The 18,349-nt window shown below is 36.1% G+C and overlaps 1 long non-coding RNA gene across 1 annotated transcript; it reads right to left on the bottom strand.

Moving 5' to 3' along the window:
* Positions 1-1,742: 1,742 nt before the first annotated feature.
* Positions 1,743-13,688, bottom strand: LOC120246709. Its single transcript, XR_005532112.1, has 3 exons — positions 13,360-13,688; positions 11,078-11,116; positions 1,743-1,794 (listed from the first exon to the last, which is right to left on the bottom strand). It is a non-coding gene; the product is annotated as an uncharacterized LOC120246709 (long non-coding RNA).
* Between the last annotated feature and the right edge of the window lie 4,661 nt (positions 13,689-18,349).

Genomic DNA, 18,349 nt, shown 5'->3' with positions numbered 1-18,349 from the left:
GGCTGAATATCTAGTCTAATTTTAGCCCTGTTCATTTTTTCAAGAGAGTTAAACTAGCTAAGGAAAATTATTTTCTATTTCTTCTGCTCCAAAACTGGCGGCACATGTAATCTTTTATTTATTCAACACATATCCATTCAGCACAGTAATGCACCACACAGTGTGCCAGCCGTCAGTATAAAAAGAAAAACAACAGGAGTTTGGACATCAGGATAACTTCTGAGAGTCCTGGCTCCATTACATGGTATGATCTTGGACAATCAGCTCATGTTGCTGAACCTCACCTGGTTTATATAAAGTGAATAACAATATCATTTCCCCAGGGCAGCTATCAGGATGAGAGGAGATCATCATAACAAAAGTGTTTTTCACTAGGAAGGAGTTGGTGTAGTAGCTAGTTCCTCTGACCCTGTTAGTCTTGAGTAGAATCAAATACCAGTTAGAATCAAACTCTTTTGACTAGTTGCAAACTAAATGATGGTTATGTTGGCAAATGCTTCACAATGGGTTCTTTGGGTAGGATAGGGGGAATCTTTGGTGTAGCATTTGATGATTTCCATGATGTAAATCTTTACAGGCTGCTCCAGCCCACCACTGACAAATGTTTCTCTTGCCTAGCCTTAACAGCACGCAGGCCCATCGCTTGATTTCCCATGTAAAGTAGCATATTCACAGGTCCTAAGGATTTGGGTGTGGACATCTTTAGGGGGGCATTTTCTCACCTATCACAAATGGCAATCATTTATTATGCTTTCTGTGTATTACCTTGTCCTCTCAGCAATATCACTTTACACAGCCTCATCCCCATTTTGCAGATGAGGAAACTGTGGCTCAGAGAGATGAACTTGCCAAAAGTGGCCTAGGCAGCCAGTATCATACTGAGATTTGAACTGAAGTCATTTGATTCCTGAGTCTGAGTTTTTATCCACCACCCTCTGCTGTCTCCCCTGTCAAGGATTCAGTAAACCAGCTCCCTGGTTTAGCAGAGAATTTCCATGGAAACAGTTGGGTTGCTGTGGTGGTGGTGGAGGGGGGTTTATTCTGAGGTGCATGACATGATTTAGAGTGGATGCTAAAAGTAAAAACTGCTTTGGGTGGCATATCCATCCAGTGGTGACCTCCTGCAGCAATCAGAGTAAAATCCACTAAGTGTTTCTAGGCTTTAGCTAGGGTGATTTCATGAAGCTTTGTCCACCACATTCACACATAGAGAAACAAATGTAAACAAACAAACAAACTGGAAATTAAATGAGTCCTCTCTAAATAGCTGTACTGGAACTTCAAACTGTCTTACGAAGCAATAAAAATAGGGAAAAATAGAGTATATTCCACCTTTAATCTCAGCCAGATTTATTATCATCTTAGGAAGAAAGGGAAAGCTTAGAAAAACAATGTCTCATAAAGCTATTTTCTGAAAAATAACCTAGACACTCCTTAAGGAAACAGGTTACCTGAGTTTCCATGATAATTGTCCATGATGCTGAGATTCTATGGCCAAAAGGAAAAAGCGGCCATGGGAGAGAGATGAAAATGAGCACAGCTGTAGAAATGTCTTGTTTCAAGATCATATCCTATTCTAATTGTCCGTTTACAGTTCAGACCTCACTCCCCATTACATTTTGAGGACAGGATCTAACTTACTCAGTTTGTATACATATCATGTAGCCTAATGTTTAGCAAGAAGTATGTGCTTCATCAATGTTGGTAGACTGCAGTTGAATACTATATTACCTTGGTACAGTGGTTCTCAAATGCAATCTCTGGGTAGGTAGACCTAGAATCACCGGAGGGGATCTGAAAAACATAAGTTACCTATGTTTATCATAAAGATTCTCAAATATAAGATCTACAATGGAGTCCAGATGTTTGCATTTTTATAAAGCCATGCAGGGGGTTCCAAAGTGCACCCAAGTTTTTAGAACCACAGTTATTTCTACACAAATCCACAGGCAGCATGCTAAGACTCATATTTGTCAAAAGCTACACTTTATCCCTTACAAAAAAGCATAAGAATAACTGTTTTCACTCATCATGGGCCTCCTATGTGCCCCAAACTGGGTCAGGGGAAGTCAGGAATACCAGAATGATGACTTTATCTCTGAAACATAAAATTATTTTAGAAAACTAAAGATATCTTTACAATTCAAATCCATTTCATTGTCTGATGGACTGGTAAGTAACTAAGGAAATGTCAAGTAATAACCTCTGTTAAAGAGGAAGGATGAAAGAGTATTGATTTGACTCCAGAACAATGGAAACTTATGGCAGGGAAGGAAGATTAGTATCAGTTCCTGCTGAAGGTAGTGCTGCCTGATCAGACCCCGTCCAGCAGCAGTGTTCTCGCTATGGACACAGGGGCATGAGCGGCAACATGAGCACCACTCACAGGATTTGGCTGTTATTTTAGCAGGGGAGAAATATGGTTCTGGCTTTTATTATTGAAGTGACAAGAATGTGACCACAAAGCCAGAACAGAAAATGGGGGAAAACAGAAGAAAAAAAACTTGATGGCAAAACTTGGAGCTCATAAGAGACAACCCACTAATAATTCTTAAATACCTGCAACCAGAGAGATATTGTTGTCATTATGGACCTATTCTTACTCATAGCATGGCTAAAGAAACATTGGTTATACTTTATAGATATAAAGAAAAGAATAATATGTGACAAGATGTAGTCTCTAAATTCAGTGTGTATTTGTGCCCAGAAGATAAGGACAAAAATAAAAATAATATGAAATGAATAAAAAATTAAAGTAGATGAAAAGGCAATGTAAGATCCAGAATTACTAACAAGTGGATAAGCATCCAATACCTTAGTGCCTAGTCTGGAATCTGTCTCTTTCTTTTAAAGTTTAATTATTTATTTTCAGAGAGAGAGGATGAGCAGGGGAGGGGCAGAGAAAGGCAGAGACAGAATTCCAAGCAGTATCCATACTGTCAGTGCAGAGCCCAATGTGGGACTTGATGCAGAGCTCAAGCTCACAAACTGTGAACTCATGATTTGCACTGAGATCAAAACCTGAATGCTTAACTGACTGAGCCACCCATGTGACCCTGGAGTCTGTCTTTTAAGTCAACACTCTATCCACAAAATATGGCTCAATAAATGTCCTGAGCTCTGAAATGAGGCCATAAGGGACAGCGATTCCCCCCACAGAGCCCACATTGTTTCCTTCCCTCCAGCATCTTCTATGTGCCAGTGTTCTTATGTATTGAGGATACCATTAAAATAAGACAACATCCCTGCTTTATTTTTCACCATAGCACTCAATGATAGTTGGTGTTTTGTTTTAAATTTGTTATTTTAAATTTTCTGCAGTATATGCCCCTTACAAAAATAAACTCCTTGAGGGAAAGGACCTTTCTTGTTCACCACTGAATTTTTTTTTCTCATATCTTTTTTTTTTTTTACAAATAGTTTATTGTCAAATTAGTTTCCACATAACACCCAGTGCTCATCCCCACAAGTGCCCTCCTCCATGCCCATCCCCCCTCTCTCCCCCACATCCATCAGTCCTCAGTTTTTGTCAGCATTCAAGAGTGTCTCATGTTTTACCTCTCTCCCTTTCCCATTTCCCCCCTTCTTCTCCCCCATGGTCCTCAGTTAAGCTCCTCCTAATCCTCCTATACGTGCAAACATGATATTTGTCCTTCTCTGCCTGACTTATTTCGCTCAGCATAACACCCTCAAGGTCCATCCATGTTGCTACACATGGCCAGATTTCATTCTTTCTCATTGCCATGTAGCATTCCATGGTATAGATAAACCACATCTTCTTGATCCATTCATCCGTTGATGGACACTTGGGCTCTTTCCATGTTTTAGCTATTGTTGAGAGTGCTGCTATGAACATTGGGGTACATGTGCTCCTATGCCTCAGCATTTCTGTATCCCTTGGGTAAATTCCTAGCAGTGCTATTGCTGGGTCCTAGGGGAGTTCTATGGTTAGTTTCCTGAGGAACCTCCACACTGTTTTCCAGAGGGACTGTACCAGTTTACATTCCCACCAACAGTGCAGGAGGGTGCCCGTTTTCTCCACATCCTCGCCAGCATCTAGAGTCTCCTGATTTGTTCATTTTAGCCACTCTGACCGGCATGAGGTGTTATCTCAGTGTGGTTTTGATTTGTATTTCCCTGATGATGAGGGATGCTGAGCATTATTTCATGTGTCTGTTGGCCATCTGAATGCCCTCTTTGGAGAAGTGTCTGCTCATGTCTTCTGCCCATTTCTTCTACTTTTTATTTTCGTACCAAACAGAAAATGACTCTTCACACCAAAATGGAATCTCCCATCTTAAAATAATGTATTAGTCAGTATAGTCTAGGAAAAATGTAGTAAAAATGAACTTGACAATTTAGTCACTTAACACAATAAAGTATAACTTGTTTTCATATCTCTGTCCCTTGAGCGGTTCTCCTATAAGCTGTGACTTGGGGATCTAAACTGTTTTCTTATGTGTCCCCATCATCTTGAACTCTTTTCAAAGCTTTAAAATGCAAATATATAGGGGCACCTTGCTGGTTCACTTAAGCCTCCAACTCTTGATTTCTGCACAGGTCATGATCTCACGATTTTTGAGTTTGAGCCCCACATTGGGCTCTGCCCTGACAGCACAGAGCCTGCTTGGGATTCTCTGTCTCCCTCTCTCTCTGTTTCTCTCTTTCTCTCTCTCTCAAAACAAATAAATATTTTAAAAAGTAATATAAAGTAAGGATAGACAGAGTAGGGAGGCTATATGTGACATGTCATGGCCAGGACCTGAAGTGCTATTGCTTTCATCCATATTCTGTGTGATCTCATCCAGTTGTAAGAGGTCTATACGTGGTAGTCATATTGTATGCCAAGGAGGAAAATCAAATGGTTTGGTGAACATATGGCATTGTTTCATGTAACATTTCCAACACTGAGTTTAAAAACAAAGTGTTGGTATTTCTAGCCATAGCCAAGAGGTATAGAAAATACAGACAGGAAATAGCCCAAAGAAATCCTTTAATAAAAATCCAATAATCAGACATTAATTAACTCAGCCGCTAGGTTTTCGTGAAGTTATTATTATTTCATGAAGTTATTTGTACACTATTGCCACTCTCTTATAGCTAATAGTCTACAAGGGAAGATAAATGAGCCATTATGATGAAGTAAGATGAGTGCCTTAATAGAGAAATATAGCATGTTGTGGGAAAATTATATTTAACTAATTGCTAATATTTTAATGTTTACCTCATATGTAGCACCTTAAAGATATTATTGTATTTCTTTTTTACAATGCTAAGACATAGGCATTGTTATTGTTTTATGGATGAGTAAAGGCTTAGAGAACAAATGGCAATTGGCTCATGGTCACACAGTAATTGATTCACTTTGCATAACTGAATAAACAATGATTAGCCCTAGTAATGAAAGTTTTTAAAGCAAGAACTGGATGGTTTTGCCCAATTATGTCATGTGGAATAAAAATAATGTAGAACTCCCAAAAGAAAATCCACATGCGATGAGCATTGAGACTATTCCATGACAACACAGATTCTCACCAGCTCCTTAGTGAAGAGCCAGAGATGGCAGATAACCCATTATATACACCCCTTTAGTCTGCTGCACAGAGCACTAAAAATAAAGCTCACAGAGTTACCATTCCAGAGTGTGGGTCCTACCTTTTTAAACAAATATTTTTGGGTTTTTTTGCAGTCCCAATTTAAAAAATCATCTCAGTCACTGCAAAACTCTCTCTTCTTCCCTCTCTCCCTCCCTGTCTCTGTCTTCCTCCCCCTCTCTCCCTTCCTATCTCTCTCTCTCTCTCTCTCACTCTCTCTCTCTCTCTAGTTTATCTTATCCCCTTCCTTCCCTCTCTCCATCTATAGAGAAGTGAAGCAAAGCAGAGCAAAGAAAAGCAGGTGCTCCCTCTGAAATCTGTCCCTTATGCTGGGATGTGCTATGCCCTGGAAATGTGGATACATATTCACACAAACACATAAAAAATATTTGTGAGCACTTACAGTCCCATTCCAAGTAAATAAGAAATTTTACACTTAGCTCAAGTAATTTGTTGTTTTAGTGATTGATGTAGGAATTATTAAACAATGTAATTTATATTTATGATATTCTTAATATAAAAACCATTATCCTCCCATAATAAGAAAGCAAAACAAAAATATCTCAAGTTCTGCCTATCTTTAGTATGACTGTTTCCTCACCCCTCCAAGTACTTTGCCAGAATTTAAATTCCTAGGCAATATAAGTTTCCCACTGAGGCAAAAAAAAAAAAAAAAAATCAATAATTGCCCTGCAAATTAGAGAAGCCAGCTAGGAGAGGATACTCAACTTGGATATTTTCCATTGTGATAATGTGGAAATAACCAATTTAATGAGAATAGTATAATGAGGCAAGGTAACAATTTCATCCTTGAGTCAGTCTCATTTTTCTCTCCATGGGATGGATTAAAGAGGTGGATTGAGCAAGAAGCTCACCTGGAGAACCCACTGTTTTTGCAGATGTAAGTGGCATGCAGCTGGCTTTAACTGCTGCGATTTGCTTACCCACATGTGGTAGTACATGAAATAAAGAGGAGCTGAAAGTGGGGAGTGGGAAATGCAATTTTTAGCACAGCCTCACTGTCAGCAATGGGAATTGCTTTTCTAACACTGAGATTATCCTTGATGAAAACATTCTTCGACATGTTCAACATTGCCTTGGGATAAATTCTTCCAGAAACCATGGACCGCTTCCTCTTCATTTTTCAGTTTTATGGCATTTTATTGTCTGCTTTATGGAATGTTGTGAAGCTTTTGCACAGTCCTCTGCTGTTTTCTGTGCTGCATAACCGGGTGTTCACAAGTAAGAGACTGAGATCATTTAATTCAAATTAAATACTTCTTTGAGCATGTGTTAGGCATTGGGGATACAAGAACAATTAAATTTTTTTTAAAAAAAGAGTATAATGGTCAAAGCCTAGGTTTTAGTCAGGCAAAATGAGTCCTTAGCTTACACCTACCTCATGCCAGTTGTGGGATTGTGGGGAATTGATTTAAATTCTCTCAGGCTCTATGCAGAATGGGAATAGTAACCTTTATATGCACCATGGTATAAGAATAAGTAATGAATGCAAAGTGTCTGAAACAGAGTAGTCTGTAGTATGGAGCTATTATAATAGACATTGGTCATGAACTAAGAAAAGGATAAAATTAGTGGGGAATCTGGAAGTACAGGATTATGTAGAAGGAGAGTGTGGCTTCATCGCTACTAAGGTGACCTGGTTGGTAAAGTGGGCCTCACTGTAGATATCAGCTATGAGGATGAAACTACTTTAGGAAGACCACACAGGTAGCTGAGAGGAGCTCATTCAGTAAGATTGGTGGGGAGAGACAAGAAGAAGATAGATTGTGCTCTATACTTAGGATTTGTCCATTTTCTCTATGTTTATTTCTATGGAATTGAAATTGTACCTTAAAATGCCCAGGATTTTTTAATGGACTAATTTATGGTTTTTATTGGAAGACACTAAAAAGAATTTAAAGTGTAGGGGTGTGTGTGTGTGTGTGTGTGTGTGTGTGTGTACACCTTTGTATGTACACCACAAACTTCTGGATCAAGTTCAAAATCCAGGCACATAGCACAAGCTTGGGGATTTGTTTTGTAAAATTAGTCTGTTTCTATTAGTCTATTGTGAAGCCTGACATCTTACCTAAGTTGAGTTAGCTAAGTTTTTTTTTTTAATGTTTTATTTATTTCTAGGAGAGAGAGAGAGAGAGCGTGAGCAGGGGAGGGTCAGAGAGAGAGGGAGTCACAGACTGAAACAGGCTCCAGGCTCTGAGCTGGCAGTCAGCATAGAGCCCGACCCCACAAACCGCGAGATCATGACCTAAGCGAAAGTCGGACGCTTAACAAACTAAGCCACCCAGGCGCCCCGTGAGTTAGCTAAGTTCTGATCACTGCTTTATAAGAGCTGATGGCAGAAGGTGGGGAGGGGCTGTTGAGAATAGATCACAGTCTGCTTTTCTGGAATCTAGACATTTCACAGCTTGTCCTGAAGGCAGTCAGAATACGCAATGACATGCTTTGACAAACAGACTAACAACAAACTGGAATCATATTTGGACACTCAGGTGAAATCAGCTAAACATAAAAATGATTTTCTCAAAATTGTTTAGTTTAATATTTACATATTGTTTGTTAAACTGAATGTTTGGATCCAGATTAAAGTTTGGAACAAATGGAATAACTTGTATATAAATATGGTTATAAAACAATTTTAACATTTTGCATAATAAAGTAAAACACAACATAATACTATGAATAGTATAAAAATTCAATTACATAAAATACAGCAATGAATGGTTGCATTACAAATGAAAAACCATAGTTTTTATTTGGTCTGAGCAAAAAATACAAACATACAGACTATGACAGTTATTCTGTACACAAACATCTGACTAAGAAAAGTCCCACATGATTTTGAGGTTGTCACTTTCAACAGTGTGAATAATAATCAGTCCCAAATAAATATTTACTTTAAAAGGCTAAATAATATCATTACTAATCCAAACCAAAGCTTCTAATTTTAGAAAGGTCTAAATTGGCTTGGACAGAGGACTAGAGCAGTTGTGTTACATCTTTGCTGAAGTTATTTTCCTTTTGCAACTTATGTGGGCATCTTTTTTTTTATGTGGAATGTTATTAGCAAATACAAATAGAATGCTATCTTATCTCAGAAACACTAACGAAAAACAAGAATAAAGAAATATGAAAGTCAAAAAAAGCCAGAGGAGCCAAGGCCATAAGTAGAGAAAAGTGGTGGGGCCCCGGTGACAATAGGTATGTAGATCCTGCAATGATTTATTTTTTATGATTTTTTTATTTGACATAAGGCATTAAAAAACTGAATTAAGAATAAAAGTGAGCACACTAGCTACATCATAAACATAAAGTCCATTTCAGCTTTGCTTTACAATACTTTATAACCCCCTATACAGCAATGTTTCTGACCCATTGTCATGATGACTCATGGAGGAAGATGTTCATATGTCTGACATTCCTGGCATACACAGATTTTTTTCATAGAATTATAAAAGCTTTCATGAGGAAGTACAGTAAACAGCCCCATAGAAATATTTTCTTTTTGATGAAGCACTCATAAAAAATATTTACTGTGAGCATGTGAACAATAAAATCAGTCCCAAATAAGTACTTAAGAGGATAAGTAATATCATGTCTAATCTAAATTAAAGTTATTAACTTCAGAAAGGTCTTTCCCGCCCCCAGACTTCTATTCCACAGGTATTCTTAAGATGAACAATTTTATATTATTTCAGGATAAGCACATAATTTATTTTGTTAAAATTATAATGGATAGAATTTCTGACTTTTTAAATGTTTATTTTGAGAGAGAAAGAAAGAGAGCAAGCAGGAGAGAGGCAAAGAGAGAGGGAGAGAGAGAATCCCAAGCAGCCTCCATGCCGTCAGGCTGTCAGCGCAGAGCCCATTGCAGGACTTGCTCCCATGAACTGTGAGATCATGACCTGAGCTGAAACCAAGAGCCAGACACTTAACTGAGCCATCCAGGTCCCCCTAGAATTTCTGACTTTTAACACATATTATTTAATACTTATTTTTCCATGGTATTATCTCATTCTAGTTGCCTTTGATTTCATAACAGGTACATGCTTTTGTGAATTTAGTTAAGAAAGTATCCTGCACATCTCCCTCACCATAGACATCAAAGAAGTGGGTGCCAATTGTTTGAGCTGTGTTGCATAGATAGTAAGATTGTAGCTTACAGTCTGTCTCCCATTCAAGAAAGGATAACAATACAAACAATTATGAAGTTATTAGAGATAATCCTCAATGTACCCCCAATGGTTCTTTTTAAATCTTTCACATATACTTGAACTTAACAAAAATCATTGAAAACAGCAGGAAATATATACCTGGTATAAAACTTTATAAGAATAACACTCTTAACATTGCTCCTCTGGTACATCCAAAACTATAACTATTCCATATTCCAAAGAGAATCAGTACTTTCATTAGTTCAGTTCTGCCTACAGAAGTTTTATACTACAGGGAGCAGGGCACTAATTTGAAGTAAATGTTCATGGTTCACAGTCAGGCTCTGCAGCTAAGTGACCATGAGTGGTCATTTGGCTTCTTAAGAATATTAAAAGAGATACTGTATTAGGTGCTTATCCCAGTGCTTGGAGCTTAATAAGTAATCTAAAAAATAGTAGCTGAACTTATTATTTTGTTGATGAAAGCAAATTATCATGTAGCAGAAAATAGTAAAGGACAGTTTGCCAGAAGAATGGCAAGTTATAGCAGTAGTGACATTTAAAATAGTTGCTTTTATGGTTTTACTTTCCTGGACTCTGATAGAAGAGTAAGAGCCGGGTAAGACACTGGAAATAGTGAATTAACAATTATGTCTCAGGTTTGGACTCACTTCAGTTTATTCCCAATATGAAGCTCTGAAGTATGAACAAGTCTAATAGTCTTCATCTTAGTTTGGGGCAGGGGAGGCAGCCTTTGCCACCCCCTCAAGCGCTCAGTCACTGGCCACAATAAAATGATCTAAAGGAACTGGGACTGAAGTGGGGTGCATTCCTGCCTGGTAGAAGCAATTCTTTAGAGAAAGAGGCAATATTTGCGGTAGCTGGGGTGGTGCATCAGCCAGTCAAAGGAATATGGGCAGAGCACCAACAATATGACCTCCATGACTATCATGCTTCCTCAGTGGAGAATACTCAATAGCAAAGAAGCCTTCTGCCAGAGTGCATGGCCTCATTGTATGCCTACTGTCCAAATTTTCTTTTCTTTTCTCTCTCTTTCTCTCCCCCCATCCCCAATCTGGATCGGTCTTTAATTTCTGTCATCATATTCTCTGACCCATAATATCCTCCATTTCCAAACATTCCATGTCAGATTGTTCATTTCCTTGTTATCTGCCTTGACTTATGTACTGCATAGAGTTTCAGCATCTTTGTCCACAGCTCAAGTGTTAGGCCTTTTAAAGTGTGAGACACTGCAGACAGTACTGGGGAAGGCAACATAACTGGGGTTTTAAGCTCATCTGTACCACTTACTAGTTCAGTGAACTGAGCTCTGTGTCTTAGTTTCTTCATCTGTGAAATAGAAATAATAATGTAAGCTTACCTCTTAGAATTCTTTGATAATTCAATAAGCCAATATGTTTACAGCACTTATAAAAGCATCTATACAGGATAGGCACTAGTTAAATATTAAGTATTCATAGTCACAAAGTACAAAGTCACATCTGTACAAGGTACAGAGGCTTTTTCAACTTCAGATTCTATCAATTATGTTTTTAATTCTCTGGTTATTACCAAATTGCCAAATTGTTACTGCCCACACTTGTGCTGTTTGGAATATAAGGTTCAATTCTTCCTAAATGTCAGGAAGCTTTACTAATGTCTTCTGCCTATTGACAATTTCCAGAAAAGCCTTAAGGGTGCTCTCTGTGGCTATACTAAAGAGGTTTGGTTTCTAGTGAGGCAATGGATGACTTTTAGATCAAGGATTGCCTAGAGGACCTTTCCCCATTGAAGCTCTTCCTTTCTACGGAATTTAGCTTTCATCTCATCTCATTCTACTATCTCTCAGGCTCCAGAGACTGAGACTAAAATTACCTCATGGAGATAAAATTTTAGTCTTTAAAAATAATATGTATCTCTACCTTGCCTACTGTAGTATTAGTTTAATCCTGAAAATTACCCTGAGATATATTATCTTCATTGACTTAGAAACTAAAGCTTGGAGGCATTCAATTCACACAAAAGGTCACAAAGCAGATTTTAGTGTTTAACTGTTTCTTATTTACTGCTTGTGCATTACCTGAGCTGCTACCACATGCAATAATCCCTCAAGGAGAGATCCCAGGAAACACACACTTAAACAAAGAAAAGATTACCCAAGCCAGGCTCTGAAGCATCTGTTGTCTCATTCCTTACCAAAGTTTATATTCAGAGGAAAATAGATATTAATCTTTTCTGTTATCAAAACAATTAATGACTTTTGAATGACATTTTTAGTGAGTAAAGATAGGATAAATGTCACTTTGTGATTAAAGTGTATTGTCATTTCCATGATCACCAGATTCCTGATTCCTCCTCCGTTTACATCTTGAAATTTTGGAAGTTTTCACAGATGGAACACACTAGGGAAAGCACTCGGCTGTAGTTGTTGCTCAGAGCATTGCACCACTTCATAATGGTGACTCTGAGCAGTTGTCAGACCTCACCATGCTGCTCTTTCTTCTGTCAAATTAAGTCTAATTATATTGACTCTTTATAGGATTGTAGAGAACAATAAGATATGTGTAAAAGTGCATACGTAAATGTCAGTCACTATTATTATAGATGGTCCTGAGAAGATAGAGGGAATCTTGGTTTATGAATAAGTATTAGCTAAAGACTTGCAATATCTTTGGATAATTGGAGGACTCATGATTTTAATCAGAAAACTATTAGATGAATACATATATGGGCCATTCTATATGATGATTGGCCTAGATTCTTTAAAAATTCACTGTCATTAGACTAAAAATGTCAGGAACTTTGCAATAAAGAATACTAAAGAGGTAAGGCACCTAAATTCTATGTGTGATTCTCTCAGTTGGATCCCAAATTTGAAAGGGGAAAAATAAAGATACAACAGTGATTCTTAAACTTGAATGTGTTTAGAGCCACTGGGATCTTGTTAAATGAGTAGACTCTGAGGTTCTGCATTTCTAACAAGCGCCCAGGTAATAAAGTGTCTGCCCAATCTGCAGACTGCACTTTATGTAGTAAGGGCTAAACAGACATTATTGGAACAATGGGGAAATTTAAATATGCCATATATTAGACAGTATGTCATGATAAAGTGAAATAAAAGTTTTATGTGGGAGAATGTGATTATTTTTAGAAGATTCCTGTTGAATTATTCAGTGTAAAGATATTATGATATGTGAAACCTACTTTCAAAAGGTTTGAGGGGAAAAAAGTGTATGTGTCCAAGTGGGGAATGGGGAGAGGAACAAATGGGGCAAAATATTAACAATTTGTCATTTTAGTGGAAGATCTATACTTTGAGATTTCTCAAAACTAATATATTTGGGGAAATAATATGGCTCCTTTCTATGGTAATTTCCACCAAGATTTCAAGATCTCATCCTGTCTCATAGTAAAACCTGAAACTTCTTTACCTCCAGTGTTCTCTCCCTGTTTAATTAGGAACCTACCCACAGAAGTTTTTTTCTCAGAGTAGGAATTTATCTTCTGGGTGAATTGGTTCATATTTACTTCTATTTGTAAAGAAACACAAGTCAAGAAAGCTATAGAAAGCAATGGTGTTGAAGGTAACTCACGTGGAGAGATATTGCCTGCTGAATAGCATCAGTGCTTGCCAGGGAGCTTGCCACATATTAAAGGTAATGCACATCTGAAGACCCAGAAATCTTGGTATTTATTTCTTGTCAAACTCCTTTATCAATACCCTGGTAATATTCAGCGACTCTCAGTCTCTCTTCCTCCATCTCTACTCCCTTCAGGCTTTGTATATCCTTGTTCTTTTTCTAACTTGGTTGTAAATTCTGGCTCCACTGTTTCAGATAACTTTCTAGACATACTCTCCTGGAACTTTCAAATGTGCACTACATTACCATTAACTATAGTCACCATGCTGCACACCACATCATGATCTATTCATTTCATAAGTGGAAGTCTGTACCTCCAAATCCCCTTTATCCATCTTGCCCACTCCCCACCCCTCTCTGTCATGGTAACCACCACTCTGTTCTTGGCAACCATGGGTTTTGTTTTGCTTTGTTTTGTCTTTTAGATTCCACATATAAGTGAGATCAGAAGATACTTGTCTTTCTCTGCTTGACTTTTTTTTTTTTTTTTTTTTTTTTTTTTTTTTTTTTTTTTTTTTTTTTTTTTTTTTTTTTTTTTTTTTTTTTGCTAAGCTTAGGAACCTAAAGGGCCATCCATGTTGTGGTAAATGGCAGGGTTTTCTTCTTTTTTATGGTTGAGTGTCTTTCTTTGCTACAAGGTAGTGACCACTTCCAGGTATGGAACCTTCTAATATCCATTGTATATTATTTAAATAACAAAATCAAAATGACCTTTGTTGGAATCTCCTCCATGACTCTTCCATGTTATTGATAATGACCTGTTTGATCCCATGAGAATCATGGCTTTTGCTTAATTTAGAACGAAGAGAGACATTATTTTCTACTGACTATTGGATACAATACAATGTGGAAACTGCTGCCACTTTTCTGCTACCACTGGGAATGGAGCCAAAATAAGGAAGCAGAGACAAGAAGTAGATAGAGAAGAAAGTCCTATTGACTTAATGTCAATCCCTGAAACAAGATGTTTGTGATGCCAGCCCGAAATACCCCTGGACTTTATAGTTATGTGAAACAGTAAATTTCCTTTTTCTGCCTAAACCATTTGAGGTCAGCACAACCAAAAGATAGCTTGTTGATACTGATAGATACCTAAAATTATTAGTGTCAGACTTTGAGGGTATTTTATTTTACATTTAAAATTATAGATATTGACAAATTGCCCTTCCATAGACTACCAAGACACAACAAACCCTTCTCCACAATTTTATCTTTTGATAAAATGTCGTAAAAAAATATATATCTTTTTAATTTGAATTATCTGATAACTAGAAAATTGATCATTTTTCATAGATGTTTGAGCATTTATAATTTTCTCCTATGGCTTTATTATACATACATTTTTCCTTTTTTTTTAAAATTAGGTCATTTATATGATTTTCAGATGTTCTTCATGTATCCTATAGATCAATCCTTTATTATATAAGGTGAATATATTTCTTCTAAACTATCCCTTTCCTTGAAACATTATTTATGGTATTCTCATACAGATGTTTTAAAATTTTATTAGTGACATCTGCTAATCATTTTCTCTATAGTTGATACATGTTTCTCTTGTTTAGAGGTTCGTCCCAAAAGCATATTAAGTGACTTAAGTTTTTTAAATTTTACATTATCCTTTATTTTTAAATTTTAATTTACTATTTGCTTTTTGAAACATTAAAATATTTTTAAAGTTTTATTTGCTATTTTCTTGATATTGTTGACACACAATGTTACATTAGTTTTAGGTGTACAACATAGTTATTTAACAACTCTATAGTTTATGCTATGTTCACCATAAGTGTAGCTACTGTCTTTTACCATAGGCCAGTTCAATACCATTGACTATTCATTTGTTGTGAGATAATATATAGTAAATAACCAGTTGCTACATACATACATATTTGTTAAATAGTTCATTCTTTCCCAGTGATTTAAAATGTTATTTTCATCATTTGTTATATTCTTATACCTAAGTGTGTTGTTTGATTTTACTCTGCTTCACTAATCTATTTTACATTTTTACTTTTTGAACACCACACAAGTTTTATTAATCATATCCCTTGTTTTATGACATATTGCCAACATTGGTATATAGGTTACATGGTTTCATTTATTTGGTTGGTTTGGCAATTTAAACACCTGCAAATCCATCACTGAGAGCAAAATCCAGGACTTTGACAATGACCTACATCTAACTATTTGATTATCTTCTTCCAATATTTTTTTTAAAAAGTTTTTATTTAAATTTCAGTTAGTTAACATACAGTGTAATATTAGTTTCAGGTGTACAATATAGTGATTCAATAGTTCAATACAATACCCTGTGCTCATCACAACAAATGCACTCTTTAATCTCTATTACCTTTTTAACCCATCCCCCAGACACCTTCCTTCTGGTAACCATCAATTTGTTTTTCTACATTTAAGAGTCTTTTTCTTGATTTGCCTCTCTCTCTTTTCTTTCCCCCTTTTCTCATTTGTTTTGTTGCTTAAATTCCATATATGAGTGAAATCTCTAACTTACTTAACATTTTACTCTCCAACTCTAGCCATCTCATTGAAAATGTCAAGATTTCATGGCTGAGTAATATTCATGTATATATAAATGGAATAATATATAATTCCATTATATATAATATAATTCCAATATATATAATTATATATATATATAATTCCAATGTATATAATTTTACTTATATGTTTATATATATAATTTATATATATATCTTCTTAGTCCATTCATCAGTGTCAATGGACACTTGGGTTATCTCCATAATTTGACCATTGTAGATAATGCTGCTATAAACATTAGGGTGCATATATCCCTTTGAATTAGTATTTTTGAATTGTTGGGGTAAATACCTAGCGGTTCAATTGCTGGATCATAGGATAGTGCTGTTTTTAACTTTTTGAGGAAGCTCCATACTGTTTTCCACAGTGGCTACACCAGTTTACATTTCCACGAACAGAGTAGGTAGGTTCCCCCTTCTTAATAACCACACCAACACCTGTTGCTTTTTTTCTGTTTCTGATTTAAGCCATTCTGTCAGGTATGAGGTGATATCTAATTGTAATTTTGATTTGCATTTCCCTGGCGATCAGTGATGATGAGCATCATTACATTTTAATGTGTCAGTTGGCCATCTATAGGTCATTTTTGGAAAAATGTCTATTCTTGTATTCTGCCCATTTTTAATTGGTTTATTCATTTCAGGGATGTTGAGTTTTACAAGTTCTTTATATATTTGGATACTAACTCTTTATCAGATATGTTCTTTGCAAATATCTTCTCCCATTCCATAGCTTGACTTTTAGGTTTATTGATTGTTTGTTTGGTTTTTTTTTTTTCACTGTGCAGAAGCTTTTATTTTGATGAAGTCCCAATAGTTTATTTTTGTTTTTCTTTCCCTTGCCTCAGGAAATATATCTATAAAGAAGTTGCTACTGCTGATGACAAAGACATTATTGCCTGTGTTCTCCTTTAGGATTTTTATGGTTTCAGGTCTCACATTTAGGTCTTTAATCCACTTTGACTTTATTTTTGTGAATGGCATAAGAAAGTAATCCAGTTTTATTCTTTTGCATGTTGCTCTCCAGTTTTACTAATACCATTTGTTGAAAAGACTGTCTTTTTCCCCCTTGGATATTCTTTCTTGCTTTGTTGTAGAATAATTGACCATATAATTGTGGTTATATTTCTGGGTTTTCTATTCTGTTCTATTGATCTATATCTATTTTTGTACCAATACCATACTGTTTTGATTATTACATCTTTTTAATATAACTTGAAGTTTGGAATTGTGATGCCTCTAGCTATGCTTTTCTTTTTCAAGATTGCTTTAGCTATTCACAGTCTTTTGTAATTCCATACAAATCTTAGGATTATTTGTCCTAGTTCTGTGAAAAATACTGTTGGTATTTTCTTAGAGAGGGTGAGAGAGAGTCTTAAGCAGGATCCACACTCAGTATGCAGCCTAACATAGGACTTGATCCTATAACCCTGGGATCATGACTTGAGCCTAATCAAGAGTCAGTTGCTCAACTGACTGAGCCACCCAAGTGCACCACCTATTGGTATTTTGATAGAGATTGCATTAAATGTGTAGATTGCTGTAGGTAGTAACATCATTTTAACAATATTTGTTCTTCAGATCTATGAACATGGATCATTTCTTTGTGTCATCTTCAATTTCTTTCATACATATTTTATAGTTTTCACAGTACAAGTTTTTCATCTCTTTGGTTAAGTTTATTCTTAGGTATTTTATTCTTTTTTGTGCAATTGTAAATGAGATTGTTTCCTTAATTTCTCTTTCTGCTGCTTCATTATTGGTGTATAGAAATGCAACAGATTTCTGTACATTGATTTTGCATCCTAAGACTTGACTGAATTTGTTAATCAGTTTAATCAGTTTTTTTTGTGGTATCTTTAAGTTTTCTATATATAATAATATGTTATATGCAAATAGTGTAAGTTTGACTTCTTCCTTGCTGACTTGGATACCTATTATTTCTTTCTCTTGTCTGATTGCTGTGGCTAGGACTTCCAGTACTGTGTTGAATAACAATGGTGAGAGAGGACATCCCTGTCTTGTTTCTGATCATAGAGGAAAAGCTTTCAGTTTTTTCCCCTTGAGGATGATATTAGCTGTGGGTTTGTTATATATATGGCCTTTATTATGTTGAGGTGTGTTCCCTCTAAATCCACTTTGTTGAAGATTTTTATCATGAATGGATGCTTTTTCTATATCTATTGAATGGTTATGTGGTTCTCATCCTATTCTTTTATTAATATGATATATCTAATTGATTGAGTTACAAATATTGAACCACTCTTGCAACGCAGGGATAAATCCCACATGATTGTGGTAAATGATTCTTTTACTGTATTGTTGGATTCAGTTCACTAGTATTTTATTGTGAATATTTGCCTCTGTGTTCATCAGGGATATTGGCC

This window comes from Hyaena hyaena, unplaced genomic scaffold (genome assembly GCF_003009895.1).
Source record: "Hyaena hyaena isolate Hyena2069 unplaced genomic scaffold, ASM300989v1 scaffold_491, whole genome shotgun sequence".
In the NCBI taxonomy this organism is placed as follows: domain Eukaryota; kingdom Metazoa; phylum Chordata; class Mammalia; order Carnivora; family Hyaenidae; genus Hyaena; species Hyaena hyaena.
This window is presented reverse-complemented; position numbering and strand designations above follow the sequence as displayed.